This window comes from Falco cherrug, chromosome 3 (assembly GCF_023634085.1).
Source record: "Falco cherrug isolate bFalChe1 chromosome 3, bFalChe1.pri, whole genome shotgun sequence".
Classification (NCBI taxonomy): domain Eukaryota; kingdom Metazoa; phylum Chordata; class Aves; order Falconiformes; family Falconidae; genus Falco; species Falco cherrug.
Window position 1 is genome coordinate 90,611,962 of NC_073699.1, and position 13,463 is coordinate 90,625,424.

At 41.1% G+C, this 13,463-nt stretch overlaps 1 long non-coding RNA gene across 1 annotated transcript in view; it reads right to left on the reverse strand.

The window, feature by feature from the left end:
* The window catches only part of LOC114014697 (uncharacterized), a 73,745-nt gene that overhangs the window by 40,298 nt on the left and 19,984 nt on the right, over nt 1-13,463 (reverse strand). Inside the window, exon 2 of the long non-coding RNA XR_008731491.1 lies at nt 3,438-3,483. This is a non-coding gene — a long non-coding RNA (uncharacterized LOC114014697). The remainder of the gene's footprint in view (nt 1-3,437; nt 3,484-13,463) is intronic.

Genomic DNA, 13,463 nt, shown 5'->3' on the forward strand with positions numbered 1-13,463 from the left:
ATTTGCCGTGAAGCATTTTTGGGAAGTGTCATGTTTGAGTCTCAGCAGTTCTGACTTACAGCTTTCCCCAGGATGTGCAGCACCCCGTGAGCACTGACACAGGAGAGGCAGCTGGCGTCCCACCAGCAGGTACATCATGCTGCAGCTGGCTGGCCCGTGAACCACAGTAAAAACACAAGAGCTGCTTCACTGAAGCTTTTTCACAGGAAGGCCCAGTAAAACTGGATAATTTACTACCCAAGCATGGTAACCTATTAGCAGTCTCTGAAGTGCCCTCCTGCCCTGGCAATGTGCCCTGACAAGAACATCAGTATGATGACTTATTGGTGCAAGCAGTCATTGCAGAACCTCCTTGTTCTTCCCAAATAGTCTATAACCCATGACAAGTCTCAAAGGTCTACCTTACACAAAGCACAACAAAACATAATGCGCAAAGCCATATTTTCTTCACTTTCACACTGATTCATCATCCCACTGCTGCAGTATAACACAGTACAGAGACTTTTCAAGAATTCAAAGTTAGTCTTAGTTATCATTTTTGATGCTGCACATGACTTAGTTGAAACAAATAAAACAGTGTGAAAAACATTGTTCTCCTGCTTCAAAGTGTTTGCACTGTGGTATCAGTGCATTTGCTATTGCTATGAACACCCTACTTTACACATATTAAGAAGATTCCCACGGAGCTGCTCACAGCTTACAGGGAGGAATTCACATTTTAGCTGCACAAATTAAAGCTGCAGACACTAGCTGGCAGCTCTCAGAGCTCATTATGCATTGCTTCCTCAGCAAAATTAGTTCTGTACATAAACCTGCAAATTTTGCATCACTAAACTCTAGACACATAGTTATTATCAGATGAATTCATCTAGCTGGAAGTTGCAGTCCTTAAAACACCCCAAGATATCATTATTTTGTCCCAGGGAAAGCTAAAGTGCATTAAAATCTCCAAATCATTTGCAAACCTGGGATTGTCAGAGCTCCAAGGAAGCATACAGTATTGCAAAGCCAATGTAAAGAAGGTGTTAAAACTCCAGTGTTTCCAAGGTCACATGGTAGTATCCAATACAAAGTGTGCTCACTGCTCCCTAGTGTAGCTGGGAAAACAAAGGAAATGCAATGTCTGGCTCGGATTTTGGTCTAGGGGAATTCAGGTACTGCAAAACACTAAGCACACTGCTTACCGCAGTGCCAGAAGGAACTTGGATGCTAGAATGACATACGTCCCTGTACAGAATAGAATAACAGCACTTTATGGACACACAAATAAGACAAAATCCCTCTCCCAATCTAATTATTTTTAAACTTTGGATTCTCCAAACACAAATGTATTGCCCTCCACGGCACACACAACTGCTTTAAAAAGCACTTATTATTCACAGACAGGAACCTGAACATTTTGGGAAGAAAAAAAATCAGAACAGTTGTTGAAGAACTGAATTTATTATCTTGTTAGGAAAAGAAAAAGAGAGAATGAGATCATATACATGTGGCACATATACCTTTCAGTATTCAAATTCAAGTCCAAGAACTATGAAGCATTTATGGTAATGTTAACAACTGTCTTAAGTAGCCACTGATTAGTAACTATCTTAAGTGTCTAATGACCAAAAATACTATGTTCAGTTTCATATGATCTGAAGTATTCACTTTTAGGATCTTTCTGAAACCTAATTTAGCAAAATAAATGATCTTATCATTTGACTTGGTCAGCAATTCTAATGTGTGGTTCAAGCAGAGATTAAAAACATCTGCTCCTAACGTGGCAGTGAGTCACTTTTCAAACCTCAGTTAGAAGTTACTGCTTCTCCCTCTGCCCCACTTTGGGGCAGACATAAATGCACAATACCCTGTGATAAAGGCTGCTTTTACTTCATTTTCAGTCTGATCAGTGATGCAGAACAACCAAATGTTAATGGGACTTACTAATACAGAGCAAAAAGCTGGATCAGGCCCCACAGCTCCAGCCAAACACCTTCTGGAATAGTCATTCAGAGGGTTTTCAGCTGCCTCAACACAGGCATGAAATGCCAGTCTAGATGCCCTTAAGTATGCGAGACAACCACATGGGGCTGACGCACACAGCAAATCCACAACCTTCTGGAGAAACAGCTAGCAGGTAGGAGATGGAGGGCATCTGAAAGGGCACAATGACACCTCCTGTTTTAAAAACTGTGTCCCATTCCCAGTCTTTAAAACCTCCTTTCAAATGCTACTTATTCAGAGTACATTCACTTGCTGCTCATATGTGTGATTCACATCATACGCTCTTGCTGTATGACTTTAGCTATAGCGGTTCTATCTGCCCTGATTCTGGCCTACAGCAATTTTTAGTCCAGATTAAACAGTCTTGTGAAAAGATCTTTTGACTGTACCATGAGGCAATTAACAACTTTATCCACTGCTTTTCCAACGAGAAAAATTTAGAAGTCTCATTCTCAGAGGTGCATAGAGAGCTTGAAGCTGAATGACACTGCCAATAACCTATATGTTTTTTTCCCTTTTAAGTCATCAGCTTGAATCCCATTCAGCTTGAGAGGATGGCATGGCCCAGTCCTGAATTAATTTCTCAATCAGTCAGGGCTACGTCCTGAAATAGACTGAAAAATAGAATCCAGAAGAACTTTTTCCTTAAGCAAATTGACACTATCACTACCGGCACCAGGAGGACCAGGCAAAAAAGAGGCCAGGGTGAGCCTGTGCTTCTTCATGCCACCTGACAGCTAGGTGTTAGCAAGGGCAAGACAGCACAGGCTTTGTCATGTAAGAATTCATCCTAAGCGTGTGCTCTGGATGCTCCAGAAAGTCACTGTGTCTACATGTGCCTGACCCACAGGCATTGCAACTATAAAACTGTTTCCCCTTCTTGCCCTTCCTCAGTAAACTGCATTTGGTGGGAGAGCAATAGAGTGACTCAGTTACACTGAGTGTTCTCTAGTTCATGTCATCCTCCGTGTATTCCATGATTTCCAGCACACAGCGGCTCTCAATAATTAATAAGAAATAACATCGGAATGCTTAGCTGAGCTAAACTCTTTGCAAGTTGCCCATCAGCCCTGTTTACTTTCATTTGGTGTCATCATTACACCAGAAATACTTTTGCTCCAAAGAGACAGGACACACACAAGAAAGGAAAGGCAAGGCAGCACTCCAGCTTCTTGCCCTGATTTTGCCTTGGGGCAAAGCATGGCTCCTGCGGTGTGTCACAGGCTGTACCACCACGTGCTGGTTAAGAGCTCTGCTCTGCCTACACTTGAGGGAAGTAGCAAAGTCACAAACACAAGATCAGCATTTTTTAAACATAACTTGATTAGTCATTTCTGGTTTTATTTCCAAGGGAAATGGCTAAACGCACTAAACAGCACACTCAGACAGGGAACACTGTTAGTACAGTAGCCTGAAAAATTCATATTCAGTAACAGTTAAAGTGACCTTACTGGAGGTACTGGTGCAGTCAGTTCTGTGTCCCATCAGCTCAGCTGCCTGCAGGCAAAACGCAAAGAGGGTATTGATACTCTAAGGTAACTTCTTTACTAATCAGAAAGCATAAAATGCCTGCTTGTACACAGCAAGAATGGGTAACATCTGCAAATGAAAGGAGTGGGAAGAGTTCTGTGATTTTTTTTTTTTATTATTTTGTTTTTAATTTTAACTGTTATTTGGTGACACAGGTCCTGGGAATTTCAATGCATAGAGCTACCCATCTGTTTTGCCTTGACTGCTGTTCCAGCCTCCTTTCTATCCCACTCATCCTGTTCCAGCATCCTTTCCGTCAACTCAGACCTGTTGCTTTAGTATTATTGTTGCTGTTGCTAAAATGTTATCATTACAGAAAGTGCATTCCTTCCTTGAATACTACTCTCTCTTCATAGGAAAAAATGAACTATTCACTTTTTCAATGAAAAACTGACATCTTCTGCTGAACTTTTTGACAAATTATTAAAAATTATTTGAATTCTTTCTGAGAAAAACCTCACTCATTTTCCATCTGCTTCTTCCTACTGTTTCATCTACCCTACAGTTTCCTCAATGATGGGAAGCCGTTTTTAAACACAAGTTTAATTTCTGTTTTCTTAATAAAACCCAAAGGAACAGATTCACAGGGGAGAACTGCCTGCACAGAAGCAATTAATAAAAGGCAAACATTATGGTTGCTTTTATTGACTTCAATAGCAGCTGGTAGGTGCTGTCTTTCTGATTACCAGGAAACTCACAGAAAAATAAGATAGAAACAATGAACTTTGGGAATTCACTTATTAAGCTTTAACCACTGGGGTATACCAAAAGAACATAGAAGTCTTCTTCCATTCCCAAACCAACATTTTCTTTGACATTTTAACTCAACTCCACTCCATCTTGTGAAAAATAGTATTTACCTATTCCAGCTTCACTTTTTCCTTGCACAGAGGGCAAAATCAGGAGTCTCTTTTGTTTTTTGCATTACTACTCCTATCACTGCTATGTGTGGTGAACTCTGGCTCTTGGGCAGAGTGGCTCTTGTCGCAGCGTGGAAGTGGCCTTGACAAGAGGTTCCTAAGTTTCAATTGCAATTCAGCTCTAATGAGGGCTAAGATAGTACCAACTACTGCAATTTCATATCTTCAGGAACAAAATGATTGTGCAGCTGTGCTTATTGAATGCTGGCAATCATTTGTGTTCTGGTGATTGATTAAGAAGCTCTCAGAGTAGTAAAGAGTTAGTTTAAAAAAAAATAACAATCAGCCCCCATTGCAGTTTGTTTGTTTCCTAAAAGCACAGTCTTGTCTTAGGCTGCTTTCTCTAAGGAAGAGAGGACGTGTCTGTTCAACTGTAATTCACAGGAGGCTGTTCACAGCTGATACAGGGAGCTGTAAAGTGCCTTCTGCTTCACTTCCTTACCTCCTCAGATTATACCTCGTGGCAAACAGGTGCATTAGAATATGAAATATAGGAAGAGTCATATCTTTCTGCACAAAATGGAACAAAAAAGGAGAGGAAAGCATCCAAAGACATGAGAATTTGTTAATGAGGAGCGTTTCCAGAAGTTATTGAGTTGCAGCTTACCCATTTACTTACTGCCTCCTTTAGTTTGTATTGGTTGTACAAAGTTAATTTCTTCCTACTGTGCAAGAGGAATTTAACTCTCCAAATGAGACTGGAAAGTTATTTCAGATGAGTAAGAGAAGAAAGGCATTCAGTGAAGCCAACAGTCATTTAGTGTGGCTTATTATATCCCCACAGTACTATGAGGAAGTTTAGGCATCAGCTCACAAGCCAGTAACGTGATGCAAAGATGCTGTAAAGCCATTTATCAAGGGCTACGAGTCAAACCAGTGCCTGAGTCCAGAAGCACAGAAGGGTCCGATCACGTCTTTCTTCTCACTATGCGGGGAAGGATCTGCACTCCTAATTGCAGATCACCTCAGCGGGAGGTGATGATGCCAGAGCCAGTGTGAATATCAGTCTGTAAAGGATTGTTGAAGGTCTATCCAACACCACACACAACCGGTGAAGTCAAAGAAATGCTGTGAGGCACCTCCCCCCACTCTGAAAGTGAGGCAAATGTTGTTCTTTAACTCCCTGTACTAAGACAGCATGGGTCTATTCATCAGCCACGGGGAGCCTAGTCTGTATTTAGGAAATGGTATTTATAATGCAGTACTATACTTGATGTCAGTTCCCAGAGGACAGCCTGTGCTATCTCTGTTGCTCTAGTGGAAGTGAACAGCTGCTTTCTAGATTTCCCAAAGCCCTGGTGCAAAATAAATCCTTCTCTCTCCACTTAATTTTAAAGAGCAACGATGGCTAGACAGGGAATATATGTGCGAGAGGGGCAAAATCAAGGAATGAATTGTTTTATATCATTTTGCTTTTGAATTATCTGTAAAGTTATCATTTAAATGACAAAATTAACAAAACTAAAAGTACCATCACGGGTGCAAGAAAGTAACTGCCATAAGGTACAAATATTACCTTCCCCTCCCCAAGCTACATTCACCCTTCCCTACTCCACAAAGTCTCTACTAACATGAAGGGAAAGAAAAATTAACCTGTAAAATGAAACATATTTCATCCAAGGAAAAGAAAGAAACTGAGAGCAAACAGTAGGTAGATTTGCTTCAGTTCCTGTAAGGTAGCCTTCACAGGACTAAGTTCAAAACTGAATTGTTGTTTCCATTTCACTTCTTATTTTTAACAGGTTTATACAGCTCTGCTGACTAATATACTGTATGCTGAAATCCAGTTTACAAAGCAGGAGAGCTAATTTTTTAATCTGAAGAGGTCACAATACTGGTCTCAGGGTTACCTTACATTGTTTTCATTTCTGACCATGTGGGACTTTAAAATGTGTTTTTTTAAAAGTTGAGACATCTTTACGTTCTTCCATTAAGCAAGCTGGAGGGGGGCAGCTCCTTGACTTTTTCATCCCCTTACTACTTGTTCTACATGCTTTTAAGCTTTCCTTAGAGTCCTCTTTTTGAGCACATACCCAGAGTAGAAAGAGGTGTTGGTACCCAAGCTGAGACACTCTGGGGAAGACGGCAAGAGCAAGCATGCTTTCTTGTGTCCTTATTTATGGGGAGATGATTTCTAATGTATTTCAGTGTTTACACCACTCATCTACCTTCTCAGTCACCAATGAATGCTTCAACGCACACAAGCTTATACTTATGGTGCTGCCCTTTACATTCAGTTTATTCATGGATGACACGTCTGATAGAAATTTGCCTGATGCATGAACTTCACCTGAAGTTTAGCAGCACGCTGCTGTATCTCCAAATGCAATTACAGTTCACTGGAGTAATGTCTCATCTCTGATTTCCTAACTAGAAAGAAGACAAAGTAAATAAATAGTAACATGTATACTTTCTATATACCCACTCTGCTATCTCAGGTATGTGTCTGTATTTATACACATGCACGCAGAGACATAGAACTCATATGCACGAACTGCAGATTATATGTATTCACATACAAATCAATTTAATGTCCTCTCTTCTTTAATCAATTATCCATGATAATCCATTGTATTCCCCCAGGTACTTAGTCATCAAAGCCACTTTAAACCTCTTCTTGAAGATCAAATGGCTCTTTAATCCATTTATTTACAGTTTACTGAGTTATAGAAAATTAATCAGGATCATAAGCTTGCTACTGCAGCAAGCCTCTTCTGAAGCTTGCTATCATTACAAACAGTAATTCTCAGAGAGGGAATGGGATGGGGAAAGAAAAGAACAAATCTCCTGACGTCTGTCCCTCCCATCAGCCACCGTCAGTGACTGCCTCTCTCTGATCCTTGTTTGATCAAACTGTACTCCATCAAATCCATTTAAATGAATTAGCACTACTAAGGTAACAGAAGAACTAATTAGTCTCAAACTTTGTAGTTAAGTTCTTCATATAGTGTCTTCTGGTGTCTAGCAGGCTGAGCTAGAGGTTTCCTTCTGAAGTTTGTTGGGCACAGTAATGCGTATGTGAGAAAGGGTGTGAATTACACAAGAGAGACCACATTTCTTTGAATCCTGCTAAAGTTTCTCTTTATTGTTCCATGTCTTCATCCAAATATTCCCTTCCTTACACACAGTTCTGTATACTAGGCAGCCTTCCAACAAATATTTAATGGCCAGCTTTCTGGATATTATTAATACTGAACCGGTAATATTGTTCATTGACTAGACAAGGTTCCACAAATTTGGGGCCTGACAGTAATTATTACACACTCACATGTAAGCCATGGATATTCACGCCAGATCTTTTCTACAGCAGTAGACTCAGCCAGCAAAAGTGGTACACAGTGAGTACCTGAATGAATTTATTAATTCTACAAAACCCTATAATATTATTAATAGTTATGTTCACATATGCATGAAAACACAGATAAAACCACCCCTGAAATGCTACCACTGCTTTTAGAAATTTCAGGAGCAGAAAGAAATAACAAAATATAGCTGTTACAACAAGGAAGTGAACAAAAGTGCCATTACTAACTGGCTTTGGTGGAGGTGTTGAAGTAGATCCAATGCTGTTTCACAAAATAGAATTGACTGTGTTGGGAGGGGAACCAACTTCCCATTCTTACTTTCCCCACAAATTCAGTAGCAGAAATTACCAAGACTTCAGTTTTCCCTCTCCTCCAAAGAAGATACTACAATCATGACCTACATTTTCCAAATGTATATGGCACAATAAAATAAACATACTAAAGCTTTTCTGATATTGTAATCAATCCTTGTGAGCAGATAATACATAAACCTTTTCTTCATCAGAAAAAAATCAGTTATTATGTCACCCCAAACAGAAAATATTCACGTCACTCTTCTTTTTTTTTTTTTTTTTTACATGCTACCTCCAAACAACTTCACAAGTGACGTCTTCATTTCCAGTTATTTCTTTGGTTAAGTGATAATCTCATTAGACTAGAATGTTTCATAGGGTATCAATCCCCTCCTGCCATATAACATCTATTTACTTTATTTCTATTACACCAAATAATCGGTACTAATTGCTGAAAATCTGCAATCTGTCTGCTCCTAAGAATAGTGTTTCCAAACTACAGCTAATTCCCAGCCAAGTTACGTGCTAAAATATACTTCTGTGGGTTGTTTGTTTGTTTTTAATTACACACTTTCATAAATAAGCTGGGTCATGACAGACCAAAATTCTTTATATTAAAATCTGTACTGATAAATAAATGCTATTTAAGTCTAGACTGCTTGGTATTCATTTAGTAGAATTATTGAATGAAGGCACTTGGACCAAATCAATAGGAGGATGTCAGAAGAAGAAAATTAAAATAGATCCTCCTAATTTGATGTGACAATTTCTCCTGGCTCTCTGCCAAGAAAAAATGTACCAACTTGTGTTCTTGTAAGTCTGGGCATCTATTCTTTCACATATTTCAGTCTGCTGCTAGAAAGGTGCTATCAAAGCACGTGGCACCTGCATCAGAAAGCCTAATTCTGCTTTTCCTTGCACTGATGTAAATCTTCAGTAATAAAGTTAACTCCACATAAAAAGCTGCATAGGGGAAAAGAAAAGTCAAGCCTAGTCAATATAACTTCAATATCTTATCCTTTTTTTTTTCCTGATTACTGTCCTACTTTCTAATCACCTTAATCATCTCCCAAAGCACTGATTAGGTAAGGCAGTCAGGTAAAGACACAAAAGAGCCCTTGTGAAGGATTCAGGCCACTGTCACGGTTTCCTTGATTGTACTCACCTTCAGCACGGAGAGAACAGCCTGTGAATCCTGTGTCCGGTATCAGCCTGCCAGGGACATGCTCCTAGAGAACATCTGCAGTTTCTTCCTCCACTCTCCCTATTTCCAGGATTCATTGCTAAACTGCTGTCTAAAGCTGTATTTCATTTGCATGGCAAGGGTTTGGTAGCAGAGGGGCTACAGGGAGGGCTTCTGTGAGAAGATGCCAGAAGCTTCCCCTATGTCCAATGGAGCCAATGCCAACTGGCTCCAAGACGGACCCTCTGCTGGCCAAGGCCGAGCCCATCAGCAATGGTGGCAACACCTCTATGACAGCATATTTAAGAAGACGGGGGGGGGGGAAACTGCACGATAGAAACTGCAGCTGGAGAGACAAGTGAGAATATGTGAGAGAAACAACTCTTCAGACACCAAGATCAGTGAGGAAGGAAGGGCAGGAGGTGCTCCAGGTGCCAGAGCAGAGGTTCCCCTGCAGCCCACAGAGGCTAACAGTGGAGCAGATATCCACCTGCAGCCCATGGAGGAGATCTCCACCTGCAGCCCTTGGAGGACCCTACACCAGAGCAGGTGGATGCCCAAAGGAGGCTGTGACCCACGGGCAGCCTGCGCTGGATCAGGCTCCTGGCAGGACCTGTAGCCCACAGAGAGAGGAGCCCAGGCTGGAGCCAGTTTGCTGGCAGGACTCATGACCACCTGAGAGACCTGCTCTGGAGCAGATTGTGAAGGACTGAGGCCTGTGGGAAAGACTCACATTGGAGAAATTCAGGAAGAACTGTCTCCCATGGGAGGGACCCCATGCTGGAACAGGGAAAGAGCCTCCCCCTGAGGAGGAAGGAGCGCCAGAGACAGCGTGTGACCGACTGACCACAGCCCCATTCCCCGTCTCCCTGCGCTGCTGGAGGGGAGGATGTAGAGAATTCAGGAGTGAAGTTGAGCCTGGGGAGAAGGGAGGGGTAAGGGGAAGGTGTTTTAAGATCTGGTTTTATTTCTCATTATTGTACTCTGATTTGATTGGTAATAACTTAAACTAATTTTTGCCCAGGTTCATTCTGTTTTGCCTGTGACAGTGATTGGTGAGTGATCTCTCCTTGTCCTCATCTTGACTTACAAGCTTTTCATTATATTTGCTCTCCCCTGTCCAGCTGAGCAGGGGAGTGATAGAGTGGCTTTAGAGGGCACCTGGCATCCAACCTGGGTCAATCCACCACAAAAGCTCAAGGTCCCTATCAGTACTAACAAATGTTTTGGGCAGAAAGCTAGGCAGGCTTCAAAATTCTTCATAAATGTACAATAAATAGGAACAGGATGGAAATCTTATGAATTGGAGGATACGGATAATTTCAAAGGGGGAATTAGATGTATTTTCCAAATATGTACAATGTCAAGTGTGACGTTCAGATCATGCTGACTAACCTCCTATCCTTCATATCCTAAAGGATCTCAACACAGGGTCTCATAAAGCCCTCATTAATGCACTGCATAAGCATTTTTCAGCAGAGCATCATACAGCTCTGCTGTATGTAGTTCGTTCTTTTTGCCTGAAGTGAGATCTGTGTGTGCATTTCTTGGACAGGGGCAGGAAGGAAAATAATGCAGCACTTCTCAAGCAATGAAGTTCTACCAAAATATGGAGATGTGATTCTCCAGGCTCCTCAATGTAATGCATTGCTGCATAAGATAAAATCTTGGGGCATATACATTCCTCTCTCTCCTCCCAGAAACCTAGAGGAATCCGAAACGAATCATACATTTCCCAGTGACCAAAAGATGGCAGTGTTTCAGAGCGTTGCACATAGCTACGTATGGCTTTGGCTAGTCTTACATGTCCTCATAATCATAAAGAATCAGCTGAATTGTGATACTGCGATTCAATCGTAGGGAAATAAAATGGTTCTAAGCCATTGCATTACAAGGTGACCCACAAAAACACAGTAACCAACTGCAAAAACTATTAAAGTGTTCTGAATATTCTTCAAGACTAGCAAGCCAAAGCCACGTCCGAAGTTAGCTATATGCTTGTAGGGGTGTGGTGGGTGACTGTGTGCACGCACGCTAAACTTCAGATCAGAAAGACTGTAAGGGCTCAGCCTGCTGCACGGTAACCAAACACAGGGAGGGAAAATCATGCATATGTCTGTGAAAGTGCTGCAATTTGCTTTCAGCTGTGAAACCACCTGCAATCTAGCAGCTGCATCTTTTTAGTCTGTATCAGCATCATTGTAACATGGAGATGAGACATCATTACGAAAGTACACTACCATTCCCCATCTGTTAATAAGAAAAACTTGTTTCCACCTTCAGCATTTGTAGTGCTACCATATTTATGGAGAAGTCTGTATCCCTCAAATGACTGCAGAGACTTGCGATTTCATTAGCCCTATTTTAATTGGCCTGTCACAGGTAGATTTCAAAGTTTTGGGAACTTACAGTGTGTTTCAGCACACTGTGCTACCCCCAGTCTCCTATAGATGTACCAGCACACCAAACAGGTCTTGAATAATGCAGACCTACACAAAGGAGCGACAGAACTCTTGCAGAGGCTTTCCTCATCGTCCTGTGCAATTGCCTAATTCTATTTCCGACTTCAGAAGGAAGCAGAGCCTCTGTGTTCTGTCTGTATTCATTTCACAGCTTCTCTGTTCTACATCAGTTTTCACTGATTCCATCATTCAGATTTCCTTTGCTTTTCATTGTTTTATATGGCTGTATACTGTCGGCACCTTTTCTGGGTCCACTCCTCATGCACAGCTAGGCCCTCTTAGCAGCCCTCGAATCTCCCACCCCAGTCTTGTACTGGCCATTTAGTTTTCAGTTCTTTCTCCTGTATTTTCTGCAGGTTAAAAGCTCTCACTATTCCATTTAATCATCTAGTTTCTGAGGATTTTATCTTACATTCATCGACTTTCCTCATTCTACAGCCACCAGATCATGCAAAACACTCCTCTCAAACATGCTAATTGCTGTGTTTCCTGAAATGTCTGCAGTCTCTCATACCCCACAAGGTTTCCACATACAGTATTTACTCACTGGAATCTTCCTCAGATGTAATCTTCCCAATTAACTTTTTTTCTGGTAATTTTACAGAATAAAGTGGTTCTGGGGGTGAACTGGGGTTTTGCGGGAGAAAGAGAATTTGTCTGTAAGACCCAAGGTCATCTGTTACTGACATAGGAAGACTTAACAGGAAGGAGGCACGCAACTGGAAGAAGAGCAAAAAGATTACATAGTTAAAGAAATGGAAAGTCAACCTGAAGAACAGTATCCAAACTGTCTCTGCTGCTGGATTTCCTTTTGATACTACTGGCTTTAATCTTCAGGTCTCAGTCTGCAGTCAGTAAAAAATGGAAAATATTATCTATCCCTTCTACTTAAAAGATGCTGTGACCTCTTTAGTATTTGAAAGCAAGAAGGTTATTCCAGCACAGGCACCTTAGAAAAACCCAAGACAAAATTATGAGAGTATAGAACCCATATTCATGGAAGAGTGGAAAAAATATTTTAAAAGATACTTGGTGAATGAGCACCAAGCGTCCCATGTGCTGAGTGAGACAGGAGGCCTGTGGAAAAACCATGACCAAATAGTACACAAAAGGCATATTACATGGAAAGGAACCAAATTGAAGCTTCAGCTAGGCATGAATTCCAGCATTTGTTTCTGGGTACTTGGCTTTGCAACTTTCATATTATCTTTTTAAAACAATTTCATGCCATTTACCTTCCCTCATCTCTCAGAGATTATGGATGCTTTTATCCCAGAGATGTGCTTGCGTTCACAGAAAATGAGTGTCCAGTGAATTCAATGCAGAATTTAAGGTGTTGGAAAAATAAAAATAGATAACAATAAAACAATTATTTATTTTCCTCCTGCAAGAAAGCCACAGCCAGAGCTCTTTGAGATTAAAGAGTGGCTGGAGTGAATAGCCAAAATATTGAACAAGATTTGCAGGGGTTAAAATTCTGTTGGAGGACAAGAAAGTTATAAAAAAAGTTATTGCCTGCTTCAAAGTGGCTTTATATTCCTGGGATAGCTGTGCTGTCCTCATTAGTTCTGCAATAGTACAATGCTACAGGAGAGGATGGAAAATGGCAAATCACCTTTGAGAGCCTGGGAACAGGTACATAAATATACAAAGCTGCCTCTTCACAGCTGCCTAAGAGGTAAAACCTCTGTGAAAAAGATTAGATGAAGTGGAACAGCTCCCTTCCAACTATCCATGAACGCCATCCAGAGAAGGATGGGAGAAGCTATTGCTGATGTCTCAGG